The sequence below is a fragment of the Macrosteles quadrilineatus genome, unplaced genomic scaffold (assembly GCF_028750875.1).
Source record: "Macrosteles quadrilineatus isolate MER2022 unplaced genomic scaffold, UCM_ALF_1.0 Scaffold_2__2_contigs__length_208266976, whole genome shotgun sequence".
In the NCBI taxonomy this organism is placed as follows: Eukaryota; Metazoa; Arthropoda; class Insecta; order Hemiptera; family Cicadellidae; genus Macrosteles; species Macrosteles quadrilineatus.
The window spans coordinates 63,656,340-63,676,021 of record NW_026542595.1 but is presented as its reverse complement, the minus strand read 5'-3'; positions in this window follow the sequence as shown (position 1 = coordinate 63,676,021).

Below are 19,682 nucleotides of genomic sequence, written 5' to 3'. Positions count from 1 at the left end.
AATAAAACACATCAGTCATCGGTGCGAGGTTAACCAAGCTGTTTACAAATACGCACGTCAGCTGTCTGCTACAATTATGATCGGCTCGAGAAAAAAAAGCGCTTAGAGACAGACCTCGGGAGAAAGCTTAGAATCTGCCAAATAAAACGATACCTAACTCGATCCAGTTCAATCCGATTTTGTCAGTCATAGAGCCTTCGCCGTAAACAAACAGTGTTTGTGAGTCGAAAATTCTACACAAAACACTACACAAAGTGTGTTATGTGTCGATTTTTCGACACATTGGCTATTGGTACTAGCATCTCCCATTTCTCATCAGTAACTGGCGAGAACGGCTTGTGCGAAGGAGTGGGGGTTTTGTGGGAGAGCCCCTCACGCAAATTTAAGAAAACCTTTAACCCTCCGAGTGTTATGTGTCGATTTTTCGACAATCGACACATAACACTCGGAGGGTTAAAGGTTTTCTTAAATTTGCGTGAGGGGCTCTCCCACAAAACCCCCACTCCTTCGCACAAGCCGTTCTCGCCAGTTACTGATGAGAAATGGGAGATGCTAGTACCAATAGCCTACCCAATTAATTAACAAAAAAATTACCCAAAAAACCTACTCCCAGAGCCATGCACCTACCAAGGCTTACTTCTTTTTAGTCTCAGTCTGTCTGTTGTTGTCTGGTCTGCTGATGCCAATGCCATATCATCAAATCAAATATGCTTTATTCATATTGTTATATACATACATGAATTAGTGTCGGACTATAACTAATTTTATGCATTTTTAATTCGATTTACAGAAAAGTAGAAACCACATACAGTTTCATTTTTTATTTTTTCCAAGGCATTCCAAGTATATTGCCCCAAGGCATTAGCCATGCCATCGCATCGCATGCGGCATGCCACTGCCATATTATGATGATAATTATACTAGGCCTATTAACTAAACTCGATAATACCATACCAATAAATAAATACCATACAAATACCATACCAAAAGAAATAATGGTCTATTAACTTGGTCTATTATTGTCTGAGCTACAAAACTTAAACTAAAAGCTTGACTTTTGTTTTGACTAACTTTCTTTAACTTAACTAAACTAGTGTAAGTGTAGTGGCGAGCGTTTCGGGGCAGGAATTGGACTAGCCTACTGCGCATGCGCAAGAAAGAACCAGCTCAGTTGTTCTTGGTCTTCACCGAGTCGACTCATGAGTCATAACTTACTAGTTCAGTTCTGTTGACTGTTGTTGAGCTCCATGACGATTACCGACGAGGATGAGTCTGTCATCCTTTCCCTTTGCACTGCAACTACTGTAGTTGGTACTTTAAAATACTCTAACTATGGGAGTGGGGTAAAAATTGGTTATTCCCATTTTTTACCCTAAAACATTGAATTTTGGAATTAATTTCTATTCATTCAAACTGTTTTGTAGGGCTTAAAAATGTTACCTAATAAATAATTAAAACTTAGTATATTGAAGTGTTTACTGTTCATTGTATGCCAGTCACGATGAAGATTAGAAGAAAGTAATAACTTAAAATCCCCATGTTATGGAGAATAAAATAAATTGTTATAATATAGCTTCCTTGTTTAGTTGTTTAGGCCTTTATGGATGTATTTGAAAGAAATTTGGCAAACTTGTTTATTTTATACTAAAGCTATTGATATAAAACATAATTTCTTTATTCCAAAATAATACAAAAATACCCCTTGCGCTGATTAAGCAATTTCCAGGCCTAGATGTATTTAAAGAAATTTGGCAAACTTGTTTAATTATACTAAGCTATCAATATAAAACATACATTCTTTATTCGAAAATAATACAAAAATACCCCTTGTGACGCAAACCTGCCGACTAAGCAAATTTCCATTTGTCTGAATTGAATTTCAATTAAATCTATTTAAATAACATTTAGATTTATTTATTTACCAATGGTTTAAGGAGTACCTAGGTTTGCTGCTACAAGGAACTAATAAAGTGTATTTTTTTGAAAAATATTAATAGCTTAGTATAAAATAAATAAATTTGCCAAGGTTTATCAAAATATATCCATAAACAAGCAAACTACAACATTTTACAATATTCTCCATAAGAATGAATGAAATGTGTTTACTTCCACACAATATATACAGAAAACAAAAACATACTTTTTAATACAAAATATATTTACAAAATAAAACTAAAACTAAGAATAAAAAAGAACATGTCTGTATAAATTAATTCAATCGATTATATGAAATACAGCAGACATAGGCAATGAGCCTAAGAATAACTTGGTAATTTTAAATTTACAATTTTTTTAATTGTCTCTGTTGCTATACTATTGACTGCTACACTTTGATATACTAAATTATTTGTTTTTTTAATTTTAAAAGCTCTTTAAAAGGTTTTGAGAGAAATTGGGAAATTTTGTGTTTTGGTGGTAAAAAATTAAAACTCATTTTTTACCCCCGTTTCCATGATCCGATCATGCTAGTTCGCGAACTCATTCAAGTTTATCCTGCCTTACACCTTTAAACCAAATTTCATCAAAACCGGACAAAAATTAGGTACTTAAGTTATCACATTCACGGACATATATGTACAACAATTTGGACGAATGGTGTTTTTGGCCTCTGGGGACATTAAAATGAAAAAGTAAATCGGTTCCGAGCCTAGGTCTTACCGTGCCACCTACAGCAATAGCTACTTCCCTATAGGGAAAATCGCTAAAAAACAGTAGGCCTATTATATTTCCTGCATCAAACGTTCTCATTAAAACGTATGTAAAATAGGAAATAAATTTGACAATTCTGGGAATATTTAAGTGGAGATCCAGCGAGGTACATACAAATTTGCTTAGTCCGCAGGTTTGCTGCAGCGGGGGTATTTTTACCTAGCTTTTGTTCTCAACAAGACAATTTATTTTCTGTTTTTCATTCATATTTTAGTGCTTTCTTACAAATAGTTTTTTATTGATATAATTATTAGGGTCAGGTAAAGGAGTTAAACTGAAGCAAAGTTATCAGACAAGTCAGAGAGTTTTTTAGGAACGTTAAATAAGATATGCCCTAATTAAAGCAAGCTTCGACTTGAAACATTGAGTTGTAAGTGTTAAAATAATAAAATATTGTATTTGTTTGTTGGCCTATTTGATTGTGTTGAAATATAAATAATGGTAACCTTTTTAACTCTTACCAGAACTAGACCATCATGAACCAGCCTTCAGTGCCGAACAGTGGAGCGGGAACTGGTGCACTCTTTTAATGACTCTTCAACAGCAATATTATTCAATCAAAAATTTGTAAAAGCTAGTCCATATTGATGGGTGTTCTTACCTCAGTATCTGAATAATGATATTAGTTTAAAATATTAACAAAAAACTTTTACAGTCAAACCTCACTAACCCGTGTTAACAAGTATAATTTCAAATCACCTTGAATTTATCTTATCCCATGTTTTTATCACATGTTTATTGCAAACGTTAATTAAAACTAAAAGTCAACCTTGAAAAGGAGTCTACGTAATAATCCCCATGGGAGTCAAGTTACCGAGGTTCTACTGTATTACCATCTCAATAACTTACTTTTTTCGGGGTGGGGACCGTGATCTGTTGCACAGGTTTGTAGTACAGCAGAACCCTGCATTACAGCCCAAAAGCAATTTCTTTTTTTGTAAACACTGATTATGATAAACTAGTAAAGTACAGTAATTGAAAAAGATGATTTTCATTTTCAACATGTGTAAATTTTAGTAAAGTACACAATACCATACCATCTTGATAATTGTTGAATTAAAATCAACAAATTTTTTTTAAATTAATTTAATTACCGGTACGTTAATGAAATGAGTTTAATTTTGAAACAATTAATTTTAAAAGTGACTTTTTAGTGCTTAGAATTGCTTTTGAGCTGCCCTCTGCATTTTTGCTTCAACGAGGTGTCTTAACATTAACAATTGGTGATAACTTTAGTACATGCAATGATAATAGCTCAATATGAAATATGTCACAACCACATTTTTATAACATAAATAGGCCTATCTGAGAAAACATTGACATGCATCAATTACAACAGGCAGTAACAATGCTCTATTAAATATTATGTGACAACAATACATCTCATGAGTTTAAAACATGCAATAATATATATGAGATATGTCACAACCACATTTTTATAACATAAATAGGCCTATCTGAGAAAACATTGACATGCATCAATAACAACAGGCAGTAACAATGCTCTATTAAATATTATGTGACAACAATACATCTCATGAGTTTAAAACATGCAATTATATAATATGAAAAATGTTACAACCACATTTATAAAATAAATACAGTAGGCTCCCTCTAATCCAGACACCTTTAAACCAGACATTGGTTTAAACGGAGTACACTTGGCGGAAATTACATCTCTTTAACCAGACAATTTTTTTCAGCACATCGGTTTTACCGGACTAGATCGGCTGGAAGTGAGCAGTACTGAAACTACATTCTGCTCTCCTAAATTTAAGTCAAATACTGTATACAGTATGCATTTAAACGGTCCATTTTAACTAGTTTTTGGGGACATTGGATTATCCGGAAAACCGTTATCCGAACTGGTCTCGGTTTCGAGAAGTCCGTATAAGAGAAGGAGTCTACTGTAGACTTATCTGACAAAACACAAACATGCATCAATAACAATACTCTAATAAATCCATGCAAGGCATAACAATTAACAAGTCATACAATACTTAATCATAATATTTATTCATATACATAATTTACAAGTATTTTCACTGATGACTTGTTAATATTTAGTTTCAATGATGTTACAGGGTGTATACTATTTTCTTAAAGTGTAATTCCACGTTTTACCTGGTTTTTCCAGGTTCACGCATGAATCTTTACCGTGTCAACACGATATTAATTCCCACACGAATATTTAGTTCCCCGTTATCTGAAACCAATTCAAGACCCACCACTTAAGTTTGTTCTCACATCGCATTTGTTTATTTCTAATTGTTCTAAAGTTCAGAGAGCTAGTTTTACAAACATTACAATCCTTAATATCGTGATAATTTTAATTATAATCACCTAAGGTCACAAAAACATTGTTTCCCTAGATAGCAGCAAAATCCTAAATATCTCCATCGTTAACGGAAATATTATCATCAGCAACATAAGCCTGAATTCTCACGTTATCATTGTCATCTGCAATCGAAACAAAGACATAAATATATATCCCGTGGTCATGATCATCGTCTCTACCAAGGAAACGTTATCATTGTCATCTAAAACGACTAAATCCTGAATATCTCCCGCGGTTCGTAAACATTTTCTTCGCCTCCCGTGGATTGGAAACGTCGTTTAAGTCCTGCGCAATCGCATCAAAATCCTAGACATCTACCGCGGTTTGTAGGCATTATCGTCGTATAACACAGTCACGGAAATGTCCTTACAGTCTTCCACAATTGCGGCGAATCTGTGAATATTTTGACCGTGCGATCTTTGGAGATGCGTTTTACGAGCGAACCTTTACCGGGGCTGAAATAAAATTCCCGAAATGGCTCCGGAAATCCTAGTTTTTCCAGGCCCCCTTAAAGTTCAAGATTTTTCCTGGTTGGTACACACCCTGTGTGAGTTGTTGTGTAAGCCAGTATTGTAGTGAGAAGCTCTCAAGAATAAATGCATTTTGATTTGATATTTTATACAATAAAAATGACATATTATGGGATGGGAAGTGTTTTTAATCAGGGCTGAAAACATAATTTTGATCACTTCATTACCTAAGGTTTCAGTGGAATTTCCTTAAACATGACCATAATCTTTCTTTGAAAGTCGATGTTTTTCCGAGTATTTTTTTTTTAATACTAATGAAAGTTTTTCTAAAGTGTTCTCGTTCTCTAACTCTTCTAAAAGGAAATATAATACTTTGGGGCAATTACACATGCAAAAATTAAAAGACTGGTTCACCATGCTCTCACCAGTTCTACGAGTCATTTTTATGTAAGGGCTGTTTATGCGTATAGTTCTGTGGTTCACATGTACTCCCCACAAGTCGGCTTGCCTCTTACTGGCATCATTGGTGAACAGATTGGGGCCATTTGCAGTTAATTTCCCGATTTGTACACTTTGCTGTGTGTTTGGATAAATTTTTAAAATTGTTGAATCTCCCGCACATATCATAAATATATCACTGACCTTATCTCGCATGCGGTGGGGGATTAAATAATTTAAAACATTTTCTAGACAAACAGGCAGTAAAGTGTACATGTCAGCTGCAGAGATGCAAATGGTGCCAATCTTTTCTCAAATGATACCAGGCAATGGCTATGAGCCTTGTTGTGGTATAAACGTGAATTAAGAAGTGATCTGCACAAACGGTCCTTACTTAACCAACGACCCTTGTACCTTTTTTGAGTAGAGTAGCTGATGTTTTGGAATGAAGCTAGTTCCATATAAGATGCACTAATAGATCAGAAGATGATGAGAATCCTCACCAACACTGACTCCAAAGCACACTGGAACAAAAAATATTATTGCTTTAGGACCTCTGCAAACATATAAACACTAGGGGAAGATGCAATTTTATATCCTCAGGAATAAAATCACTTATTATATGGCCCATCCCATTAATCCGCTTGACATCTTTACATACCGACTGTGCTAATTTGGTAAACTATATTTTAACACTGAAAGCTCAATGATTAAGAAACCAGCACTATACAAACAATAAACCTGTAGAACATGTGACACAGGACTGAGGACGGACGTCATCTTCCAATACAGTGCAGCCACCAGAAATAACAAAATATTCAGCAGCATTCTTAATATATTTATAATAATAATAACACAATATATCTATTACAAAGCTATTTGGTTGAATTTAACATTAGAATCTGCTGCTTAAACTACATTAAAATTTGGCCTAAAAGCTAAATACATAAAATTATATAGACAGTTTGAAAAAGGCAGGATATTTATTAATAGGCTTATAATACTAGATATAACATCTCTATCACAGCAACTAATAAAACGATACACATTTATGTAGTGAATAACCAGACACAAAATACAAAATTAGGTACAGGCTGTAGGAAAGTATCAACTTATAAACAGAGAGCACAAAATAGAAATAGTGGGGCATAGAAATAGTGGAGCAAATAGAAATATCCATCCAGCATTACGGGCAGTGAAGCCAATCGCCCAGCACTCATACGGACAACTGCTGCATATAGTGGTAGAAAACCTTTTTCAAATGTACGATGATTAGACACACTTTTGCTACACAAATTATTTGGTGGCTTCACCTCTTGCGCCTGATGCCCTCTTAATTTATATTCTGTGCTCTCTGCTTGCATACCAAGTAATTCATTGTTTTGCATATGAGTGGTCACTGTCAGTGTGAACACATAATTCATTTTTATCCAAAAGATAATTCACAAGATGTTTTTGTTCCCTGTTAGTTGGCTTTTTCAAAACATTTTTATTTAAAGGTTTCTTCATTTTTGAGAAAAATCTATTTTGTTTATCTACATGTTGATTTGTGTTAACTTTAGTTACTGTTTTGAAACCAGAAAGATCAGCACTATTTTTTTCTTTTGTCATACTAAGCCACTCATCAAGTTTCTTTTCTACTTCTAAAACAACATGACTCTCTAGTTTACCTCTTTGAATGGCACTTACTAACAAATTAGCCTTTTCAGCAACTACTTCAAAATGTCCTTGATTTTGTTTTATATCCATAAAATTTGTTTCAACGTGAACAAGTTTGTTTATTTCTTCCTCTACATGACTACTGCTAGCTCTACTTTCTAGGTCACAAGATGGGTAAAACAACCTGGAGCATGAATGAATATGCTTGCATATGTTCATCTTAATTACATTGTCCACACAACTACACTTATAAGAGTGGATACAAATTTTGCAAAATGTGCACATAAGACAGGGGTTGGAACAAGTTTCATTCAATTTGGTTACTGAGTACTCATCTTTGCCATCACTGGATGCAACCAGCCACTCAATACCAGGATTTACGATTTTGACCATTTCTGGGCCTATGTCATCGCTTTTTTTATGACTATGGTTGATTCTTAATGTTCTTTGGTCTGATGAGTTTTTGGTTAATTTGATCAAACGCTTGAACAAGCTATCTCTGCTTACATTCAAAACTGCATTAATAGCCTTGTCCAACCGTTTGATTTTTTTCCCCTCAAGATAAATATGTTTTAAATTTTTGTGAAACGCTTCTAAATGATTGTTAGTATTAATTCCCAGCCCCCTGCGATGACAGTAGGCCCAGGATTCAGGTCTTGAGGCATAATATTTCAAGAAATATTCCCCAAAGTTAGAAGTGTCTTCATCAGAGAGTAAGTCAGATAAAGTTTTACTTAAACAAGTTTGAAAATCCTCCACAGAGCCATTGAATTCCATCAGAGATTTTAGACTTTTATAGACAAGACTTTTTTTGCTTGAGCTTCCCTTGATTTTACATAAATTCTTCTGCCAACATTTGTCAACATGCCAGGTGCACAAAAGTTTATGTTTTGGCACGGGCATAATGTCTGACCATGCATTGAAAAATACAGGGGCATCATCAGACATGAACGTTTCCGCCTGGATAGATCCAACCTTATCTTTCACACTTTCAAAAAACAATTTCATCGCTAGCTCATCTCCTCTATTAGAAAAACAAAAAGCCACAGGACAGCCTGATCCAAATTCGTCAATAACAAGCAAAGTATATAGCAAAATATCATAGGGATTTGTACCATGAGTGCCGTCAATGCAAATCCGCCCATGACCAAATTGTTTCATTTGGCAGACCTGGAAGGGTGTCATGATTACTAACATGAAATCATCACTTTCAAGTTGATTACTCATAGCACCCTGAGCCTTGTAATATAACACTGGATTTTCATCACCAAGACTCTCCATTTCACTCACCCACATCTCAACACTACGTGCATCGTCCACATGCCGCTTCGTAGAATATGATATTTTGAAGTCCCGTACAATGTTATGCAGGTCTTGTCTCTCCAACAGCAAGTGTCTCTTGTTTGTCGCTTCTTTCCCAGAACTCCTCACTTCGTCTAGCACTTTTCCAAAGCCCACACCAGATTGAAGTTTGCCTGAAATATATCAATGAATATTTAATTTTTATTGTTATTGACGATTGACTTAAATTAAACAGTCCATGTTTTAAAGGGTTTATACAACTTGTTTCATGTGTGAAGCAAAAACGGCCGAATCACATGACTTTCTGCTACCAAATTTTTATTCAATTGTTCATCATCCACTAAAACTTTTTTACGTCATATGAACAACAGCTATAGAGATGGACACAAGATCACATTGGAGTGTGGTCAATACAATTATAATTCTTCTACTAGGCCTATGAAGTTATGATACTTTACTAGACAAACAAAATAGCTGATCTTTTTTAATTAGGCCTACTTTTATCAGTTTGATGTTGGCCCTTTTGGATTTTATAATTGATAATCAATCCATCTGTGCTTAATTCTTTTGTATTTGGTATTGTAAACAAGAAAGTAATCTACCTCATACCGTACATAGATACAGTAAGCGCAAGCAGTCTGGGCGTGCGGTTCCGTCTCTACTAGCCGTCCTGTGTACATTTCACTCACCCCTCTCCACCTCGCCTAACAATGAAGACAGCTGAACAACCCCAGAGCCGTGTGGGCCAGTTGTTTTTGGATATGGGCATTAAACACTCCCCGCTACACTCCAGTTGGGCTGCCCGCCCAGACTAAATACAACTACTGTACAGTACAGTAGCACACTTTCTTCTGAAATTTTAGGTGTAGTTGAGGCTGTAAACTAAATAACTATGTATCGTGAATGAATCCACACAATAATTCAGTACTCTAAATAATAATGACAATAAACTTCTCCCTGATTACTCTCCCCTGTAATGCATATCTTGTAACAGGCCACCTCAATATTTTAAAACACAGATCTTATTTCCTTATCTTGATTAATTACAAATATTAACGAAGCCTACTAACAAAGCAATGTATTTTGGACAAATAAAACAGGTTTTGAAAAACTAAAATTACATGAGTGTATTTTGGGCAAATAAAACAGGTTTCGGAAAATTAAAATACATGAGTTCTAGACTATCACATTGTATCCTGAACAGTAAGTAGCAATAGTTACCAATTTCCAAACAAATTTTCTTGGTAGGTTAAATGGCTACTTACCTGCAATATTCTGTCTGAAGCTCTTGTCTAACCGTAGGTGTCCTAGATCACTTGAGTGTCCACAATGAGTCTTCCAGTACACTACAAGAATTTTTTCTCCATGTTTTCTGGAGACTTCAATCCTGGAAGGACAAGATCTTCCGACTTTCTTTGAGCCTTGAGACTTGGCATTTCTTTTCCGTTGATTATTTCCAAGACATTTACTTTTATAGGACCTATTACAATAAAGGTAGTCCTTTTTGTACCCGCTTAGCAAGGTTTTTGAAGAGCAATCCTTAACATACTCGGAAGCAGTTTCAGTTTGAACAGAATGTAGCCACACATCATAATCTGAAATTAAATATAAAATTAATTTAGGCCTAGGTCACTAGATTTTACTGCAGTAAAATGTTTGCCCCAAAAATATAGTGGACCTGTGGAAAAAACAACCAGCTAACTTGCTCACGAAACACTAGTCAGTTTTAAAAGTTTTGGTGATTAACTTAGTAGGTAAACCTTTTTTACATCTGAGTAAGTTAGCCTACAAGAACCATTTTATATTCAATTAAGAACAATAAATTTAAGTAACAAATTACAGGCCTGTATATCATTAGATACCTACCTTATTAGGCCTACTTAAGCTTGTTTTAAGAATCAGAGATATGCTGTCTAACCACACAAATACACCTCGTGAAGGCCTATGAATCTCATCACGTAAATAGCTTAGGCTAGGAATAGGTTATGGTTTTAAATGTTATACGAGACCTGCTTTTAACCATGCAAAACATCCTTATCCTTGGCCTGCTCAATGATTTCTAGAATCCTAAGTAACTTAAGTTAAACACATTTTGTGTGACAAAACTCATAGGTACTGCGTCACAGTGCTCACTAAAAACTCAAAATGCAAGGCCAGGTAGGCCTAACTAACTAACTTTATCAACTTGTAGACGTTACAATAGGATATAATTGAATCAAACTATAAGTTTGGACATACAAGATACCCTAAAAAATAATTAACTAGGCCTATAAGTTTAGATTTACAAAGTTGCAGATGTGCAAACTTTTCTGCCTTTTGTATAGGGTATTTTACCTTAACCCCAAATTAAAACAAACCTCAAAAAACAGAATTGTAGGCTAAATAAGGCTAGGGGTAGGTATCATTTAGTTGTTTATATTTTAAAGTTGATTTTAAGGTTAGTAGCCTCGTTGAATTAGGCTACCTTGTTCAACCGCTCAGAATGTTAACTTATGGCGTACAACAGGCCAATTATTCAATTTTATATTGATTAACTCATACAGAGGAGTGTGACAGCTGGGACTGAACCTGTTAACACACTCACTCCCGTGTGGAGAGAAGCCGTACATATAGAGGAGTATGACGGCTGGGACTGTACCTGTTAAAGCCAAATATTATTATCTACTAACTTAGGCCTAACCTAGCCTAACTGTGTAGTTATTGGTCTAGGCCTAACTTACAACCTTTCCAGAAGTAAGTTAAGCTAATAAGTTAAGTAAACTTAATTAATTCGATAGGCTACCATTTTTTATTCATACTTTAAGTTCATTGATACAGTACCAGAGTTCCGATACCAAGCATGAGAAGATCGGTGTTATTGCAATGTCCCTAATTAGGCCTAGTCCTAGCCTAGTGAGATGTTGACCTAAGATAGGCAAAGGGTAAATTAGTATAAGCTAACTTTCTACGCATAACTTAGCTAAGTAAACCTACGTCTATAGTTGTAACTTTGTAAACCTAAGCCATGCCTTCACTAGGCCTAGCTTAACATAACTAAGGTCCCTAATTATGTTCGAAAACTAACCTGCTTCTGTGTCAAATTCTAGTTTATCACAGGATACAACGATACCGTGCGATACTCCGAGATGTTCCCTCAGGTCCGAATCCATTGTAAACTTCTTATTGCAAGACTGGTCAGGGCAAAGAAGTCTTGAACAATACTTAGGACTAGGCCTACCCACACTGTGGTGAACATTTTTGACATGTCTATTTAAATTACTCTTGTTGTTGAGTTTCTTTCCACAGAAACTGCACTCAAACGTAGGCTTTCCTATAGTCCTAGAATCTTCCATTTTTCTTCCTTCTTTCTTCCTCCCTCATCGATGACCAGCAGCTCCTGTTGGGTTGCTGTTGCTACCTACCTAAACAGACTCAAACAAAATACAAGACTTACTATCAATATCAATACTATGCAATCAAAATCAAATAAAAGAGACCTAATACAGGCCTAGCTTACAGAGTCAACATTGTATAAACTTAAGTTAAATCCGATGTATTCATGATACGTCTAAGTTATACAACCTTAACACTCGGAACAAAACACAACAAATACTAAGTTTAGGGCCTAAAGACTTAAAAAAACTAGAATGGCGCACACGGGGCACGGTAGGACGCAGAACAATAAACAATTCTTTTATACACTTGAATTTAAATTTGACTATGACTTCCAAACACACAATACTTTGATAAAGCCTCAAATTATTGAACAAAACACTTTGAAAACTAAAATGGCGGGGCACACAGATGACAGAATCAGAACGGTGAACGTAAATAAATAAACAAACGAACAATAACAATGAACGAATAAACAACTCTTTTGCTTCAATTGTGTGAGAGTCGTTCATTTGAGATCAGCTCAATTTTACGGTTTGCGCATGCGCAGTAGGCTAGTCCAATTCCTGCCCTGAAACGCTCGCGTGTAGTGAAACAGTGAAAGTGAAAGTGAAGTCCAAGTGTCTTCTCTTCTTCTTCTTTTCTAGTTTGCTTTAGTATAAAGCTGGCTTGGTTTAACTAACCATGTAGCCACACTATTTCATCAATACAATTTTCCCGGACTTTTTCAAAAGGTTACCATAGACTAACCAACACGAAGTAGACTTCTCATCCCATTGTAAATTTTGAAGCACGTTTTTAATGTCTAGTTCATGTACGTGACACAAATTTATCCATGTTTGCCTCCTGGATTGAATAATAATAATAATAATAGGTTAAATACCTTGTATACGTCCTCAATCCAAGTCGTCTTTTAAAATGACTATAGTTTCGGGGCCAACAGCCCCATTGTCAAAATTTTCTGTCTTGTTAATTACTGTTTATAGCATTGGTCAACGTTGAAGTACACACATACACATACACTGACACACGAAACATTTATATTTACACGTAACATTGAAAAATTATACTTTTTGGACGGCCTAAACAAAAGTGATTACATCATTGTGCGGACCGGTACACTGACTGACTGATTCATGTTAGCCGATACCCTGGAGAACAACATGAACTGGTCTCCAGGGTATCGGCTAACATGAATCAGTCAGTCAGTGTACCGGTCCGCACAATGATGTAATCACTTTTGTTTAGGCCGGCCAAAAAGTATAATTTTTCAATGTTACGTGTAAATATAAATGTTTCGTGTGTCAGTGTATGTGTATGTGTGTACTTCAACGTTGACCAATGCTATAAACAGTAATTAACAAGACAGAAAATTTGACAATGGGGCTGTTGGCCCCGAAACTATAGTCATTTTAAAAGACGACTTGGATTGAGGACGTATACAAGGTATTTAACCTATTATTATTATCGTGACACAAAGGCGCTAGTGTCGATGAAACTTTGTTTCCATTATTTTAGGGTTAATTTCTTGATTTGTGCTTTACTGTTTGGTTATATAACTAGGGGACAAGTTATTGTTTATGATTAGATCGTATTATTTGGTTAAACGAGGTTTTAAATGGCTGTAATAACGGGAAACAAATTGTAAACAAAACACGACCTCTACATAAACCGTACATGAACTAACAATAAAATTGTCTTCAGCTGTTTCATAAGGATGAGAAATCTACTAAGGGAGTATGTTTTATCTATGAGGTTACTTACACTACGAATCATACACTGTGAGCTGAGCCTCAAAATATGTGATGTGGAAAGCGAAAGGGGACCTCTTGTCGGCGATGCAAAATTTTCAGTACGGCCGATATAAGTAATTAAGGTCGGAAATATCGAAATTTGGGTTTTTATCGATTGTTATACCACATTTATCATAGATCAGGACAGTATCGGTTAAAATATCGAACTGAAGACGTAAAAGGTCGAAATAAATCATTTTGTTAGCCTCTGCACGGTATGAGAAGAGGTACCTCTTGTAGCTCAATGTTATTTCGCCATAACGACAAGAGGTCCCATTTCTAATATTCCCTTTATAAACAGACTTTAGTCCAAAAAATGAATTGTCCTGCAATCTAGGCGAAATTTAGAGAACTACAACAAAGTTCAGTGTACGGAAAACAAAATATCTCACAAATTTTGCGGTCCCGACAAGACGTATCTTTTCTTATCTTATAGAGAAATAAAATAGGACCGACAAGAGGCCCCTTTTCTGAAATGTGATTTATACGACATACTTAAATAAAATAATTATTTAAATTATAACTACCGGGAGTTAAGACAAAAATTGCATCCAAAGAGGACACTATAAGCTATCTTTTGATAAAAAGAAAAAGAACTGTTTTTATGCGTATTTGAAATTTTCAAAATGGGTTTTCTCAAAATGACTCCCAAAAACACCATCCGTTCAAATTAGCGCGATAACTCGAGCAAAAAATATCCGATAATGATGAAATTTGGTAAAAACGTGTAAATCTACGTTTAATCGAACGAGTTCGGAATACACCATAATCGGACCATGGGAACGGAAATTTATGGGGAGTTTTATTTGGTAAAAATGGGGTTTTCCCATTTTCCCAACAAAAATTTTGCAATTTATTTTTTAAACCCTTTTGTAGAGCTTAAATAAATAAATAATTTAGTATATTGAAGCGTTGTTGTATGCCTAACGGTCACGGATAAAATTCAAAAAAATAGTGTAATTTAAAATTCCCATGCTATTCTTAAGGAGAAAATGAAAATTGTTGTAGTTTACTTGTTTATGGATATATATTGAAACAATTTGGATTATTTATTTATTACTTCCATTTTTACCTTTCCCGTAGCAACAAACCTAAGCACTCATTATTAAATCTAATGTTTTTTAAATAGGGAATAAATATGTCTTATTTATGGAAATATTTTAGTAAAAATGCAATCAGACAAGTTGAAATTCGCTTAGTCTGCAGGTTTGCTATGGTGGGGGTATTTTTAGTGTGGCCTTGGATAGAACCATAGATAAAACATACTCCCTTAGTAGATTTCTCATTCTAATGGAACAGCTGAAGACAATTTTATTGTTAGTTCTGTACGGTTTATGTAGAGGTCGTGTTTTGTTTACAATTTGTTTCCCGTTAATTCAGTCATTTAAAACCTCGTTTAACCAAATAATACGATCTAATCATAAACAATAAACTGTACCCTAGTTATTTAACCAAACAGTAAAGCACAAATCAAGAAATTAACCCTAAAATAATAGAAACAAAATTTCGTCGACACTAGCGCCCAGTGTGGCATACATGAACTAGACATAAAAAACGAGCTTCAAAATTTACAATGGGATGAGAAGTCTACTTGTGTTGGTTAGTCTATGATAGAACCATAGACTAACCAACACAAGTAGACTTCTCATCCAATTGTAAATTTTGAAGCACGTTTTTCGTGTCAAGTTCATGTACGTGGCACAAAGGCGCCAGTGTCGATGAAACTTTGTTTCCATTATTTTAGGGTTAATTTCTTGATTTGTGCTTTACTGTTTGGTTATATAACTAGGGGACAAGTTATTGTTTATGATTAGACCGTATTATTTGTTTAAACAAGGTTTTAAATGGCTGTAATAACGGGAAACAAATTGTAAACAAAAGACGACCTCTACACAAACCGTACATGAACTAACAATAATATTGTCTTCAGCTGTTCCATAAGGATGAGAAATCTACTAAGGGAGTATGTTTTATCTACGATAGAACCCTTGATATATTTCTCATATTTATGGATCAGCTGAAGCTAACTTTATTGTTAGTTCTGTCTGGTGTACTGTAAAGAGCGTGTTTTGTTTTATTTCAGATTAAATTTAATACTCCTGTTCAAAATATTATTCTGAAATTGATATATTATATATACTAGGTAACCTGTTGCTCGAAATCAAGCAAAACTGCAACTTGTTGTAACATAATGAAGAACAAAAAACATAAACAGCAAAACCTCCATCATAGAGTCATTCTAAAGTAATTTCTATGACTGATTATAGAAATAAGATATTACGTATATTAATTGTAGATCCCCTTTGTGACCCTCTGGTCAAAATGAGCTTCAAAGTTGACCATGGAAAAGACGGAGTTGAATTGACGAATTTTATCCGGATAATTTCTGGATCCAAGGCTCACAGCCCTGTTTTCAGATTAGGAGTTTCCAATAAGTTCCTAAAAGTATGATGAGTTCCGCAAATGAGGTAAACGAACCATTGATTTATAGCAACAAAAAGTAAAAATTAAACTGTTTCGGCCAGTCTTTTCTTGCTTAAAATGTAATCCACCACAATGTAAATATTTAACATTAATTTTTCCGAGGTTGGATGTATCACCACGGTGGTAGGCCTACTAAAAACACTATGTAAGAAAAACACTAACAACTGTTTATAAGAAATTATTAACACTATACGGCCGTTAAAATACCACAAAACACCCCGTGGTCTCGTGCAACTAAACTCTGCAACGCAAATGCAACGTCGGACCCACGGTTGTATGTGACTGGTTTCAAACTTTTTTTGATATCGCATACAACCATAGTTGCGTCGTGTGCGCCTCCCCACTGCAATACAATGTGTTATTTTTTTTGTACATTGCTGAGGCCACAAAACAGTTGCGCAACGACAGTTGTAAAACAGTCACACCGTGTGCGCCGGGCCTTAATGGAATTTATATTGCGCTATCTACACTCATGCAGTTCCGTCAGTCACTCTGCTGGCATGGTGGAAGGAAAAAACATAGGTGTGCTCACGATTACTAGAAAAATACCGCTATTGATCATAAACACTAGGGTTGCTTTCAGAGAGGTGAAAGCCAGTTGAGAGGAACAAACGTGATTTGATATTTGTATAAGTAATTAAATGTAAAAAGGTCAATAGATGTACTAATGGTGGTTTTATTGATTAAAATTATAATAATTCAAATTTGTTTTTACTACATCTTGTTATTCAGATACCTCTTCCAGAAGTGCATTATGGTAGTTTTGACCATGAAAATATTACAGTAGTTGGAATCTGATATTAACATCCAAAAAGTAAAGTATAAAAAAGAGAAAGGTAATTTAACATTCAAATGCAACTGCAGCCTACAACAAAAAAACATTGGGCTACATTTTTCACCCTTACAATCGGTTAAAGTATTTAAGTATAAAAAAAAAACAGTAACTATAAAAAAAACGAGTATTAAAGTATAACAACAGGAGGGGGAAATTTGACATTTAAATTCAACCGTGCAACATAAAATGGCTGAAATGTAGGCCTAAACATAAGTAATAAGTAAACATCGCATTCAGCTGATTTAAGTGAAAACAGAATAATAATAATAAGGGAAGACATGCCTTAAATATACAATCAACAATGTAGATAATATAATTAGAAATTAGTAGCCTACTTCTGGACAAGCCTTGACAATTATCAATACCGTGGTTAAAAGTGGACTTCTATAAGCCTAGCTAATTAATTTATTTACTTATTATTATGGTTGTAACTGGACGTATGTATAGCCCGTGGCTTGGCAATCAAATACCAGTATTTATACAGGATATGCTACTGTTATCAACATTTGAAATTACTGAATTGTTATCAAATTACTGTTTCACAAAATTCAGATTCCATTTTCAGCCGAGCCATTAAAATGAGGATTTGCCGAACAATTATTAATATTACAGAATAGTATTTAATGATATACAACTTTTCATATTTCATAAATTACATGTTAGTTTTGCTATGGTCAAAGGTCCAAATCCAAATGTTCTTTTCATTTGGTTTTTATGTAGTAATTTTCTAGAATCATTGACCTTATATAAAGACAATGCTAGAATACCGTAGATGGCTTGTTAATACCATAATGAAAGCATTTTTGTAATCGTTTCCCCGTTTAACCAACTATTCCAAAGGATAAAAATTATATGGTGCAACACAAATAAACAACCCGATCACCTACCTATAACCTACACTTTACCTTCCTAATCTAACCTTACTTCAAAACACTAATACTCATAAACCATGAATACTCATAAACCCCGACCTACCTTCCCCACATGCCGAAATTAGATCCAGTGTTCAATCTGGGTTTTATTATTAAGTGTAATAGCTTACTGCACCGTCGATGTAATTCAACATAATATAACCTGTGAGGTATTATCGGATTAAATATCGATTTCGATGCGGTTCGATATATCGCTTATTAGATTCTGATTTCTAACATTGGCTGTTTCTAAATTCTAATCAGCTGGCAACACAATAATAGGTTCCCAAGAAAGTAGTCACCGCGGTCCGTATCCCTCCGCTCCTTGTTTATGCTCCGCTCATTGAGAAAGTAGTTCCGTATATTTTCTCAATTTTCAGTGAATTCCGCGCCTTGAAAAAATGTTTTAACGGCATTTTCTTGTTTATTAAAATCATAGGAATGGTTTAAAAACGTTTAAAAGAAAATTCTAGAAAGTTAAGAAATACCTTATGATTCTCTTGTTTACATTTTTCTTGTAAACAAAAAACTGTCATATGGCTACTTTAGTCCCATAAGCCTAATGTTAAAAATTGGAAATTTTAAGTTCGTTTTAAATTGCATTAGTATTATCTAATTGAAATTTGCTTGTTTAAAAACCAGTACCTGGGGACCGAGCTTTGCTCGGGGAAAATCATTAGTTTACTCTGAAAGCAGTCTTAATATTGCAGATACATAAATCCATTCCCAAACTCCACAGTGCTCGCCTTTACTACTTCCATCGCCACTCCCAACGTCGTGGACCTGTTTCCCCCTTCCCATTGCATCTTAGAATTGCAGATACATAATTGCAATTTAGGCAGACGGTACCAATACTCTGCACTGCTAGCCTTACTACTTCCTTCACCACTTCTTACGTAGTGGACCTGTTTCCCACCCTTCCTATAGCATTTCAGGATTGCAGGCACCTTTATCTTATCGTAATAAACAGTTCCCACACTCCAGACTACTCGCCTTTAATTCTTCCTTCACCGCTTCATACGTCGCAAACCTGTTTCCCTCCCTTCCCATTCCATTTTAAGATTGCAGATGCCTTAATCTAATCGTCATAAACAGTTCCCACACTCCGGACAGCTCGGATTGACTATTTCCCTCACCACTTCCTACGTCGCGGACCTGTTTTCCTCTGTTCCCATTGCATTTTTGGATTTCAGATACCTTAATCTAAAAGTCATAAACAGTTCCCACACTCCAGACTACTCGCCTTTACTACTTCCTTCACCACTTCCTATGTCACGGACCTGTTTCCCTCCCTTCCTATAGCATCTTAGGATTGCAGATACCTTAATCTAATCGTCATAAACAGTTCCTACACTCCGGACTACTCGTCTT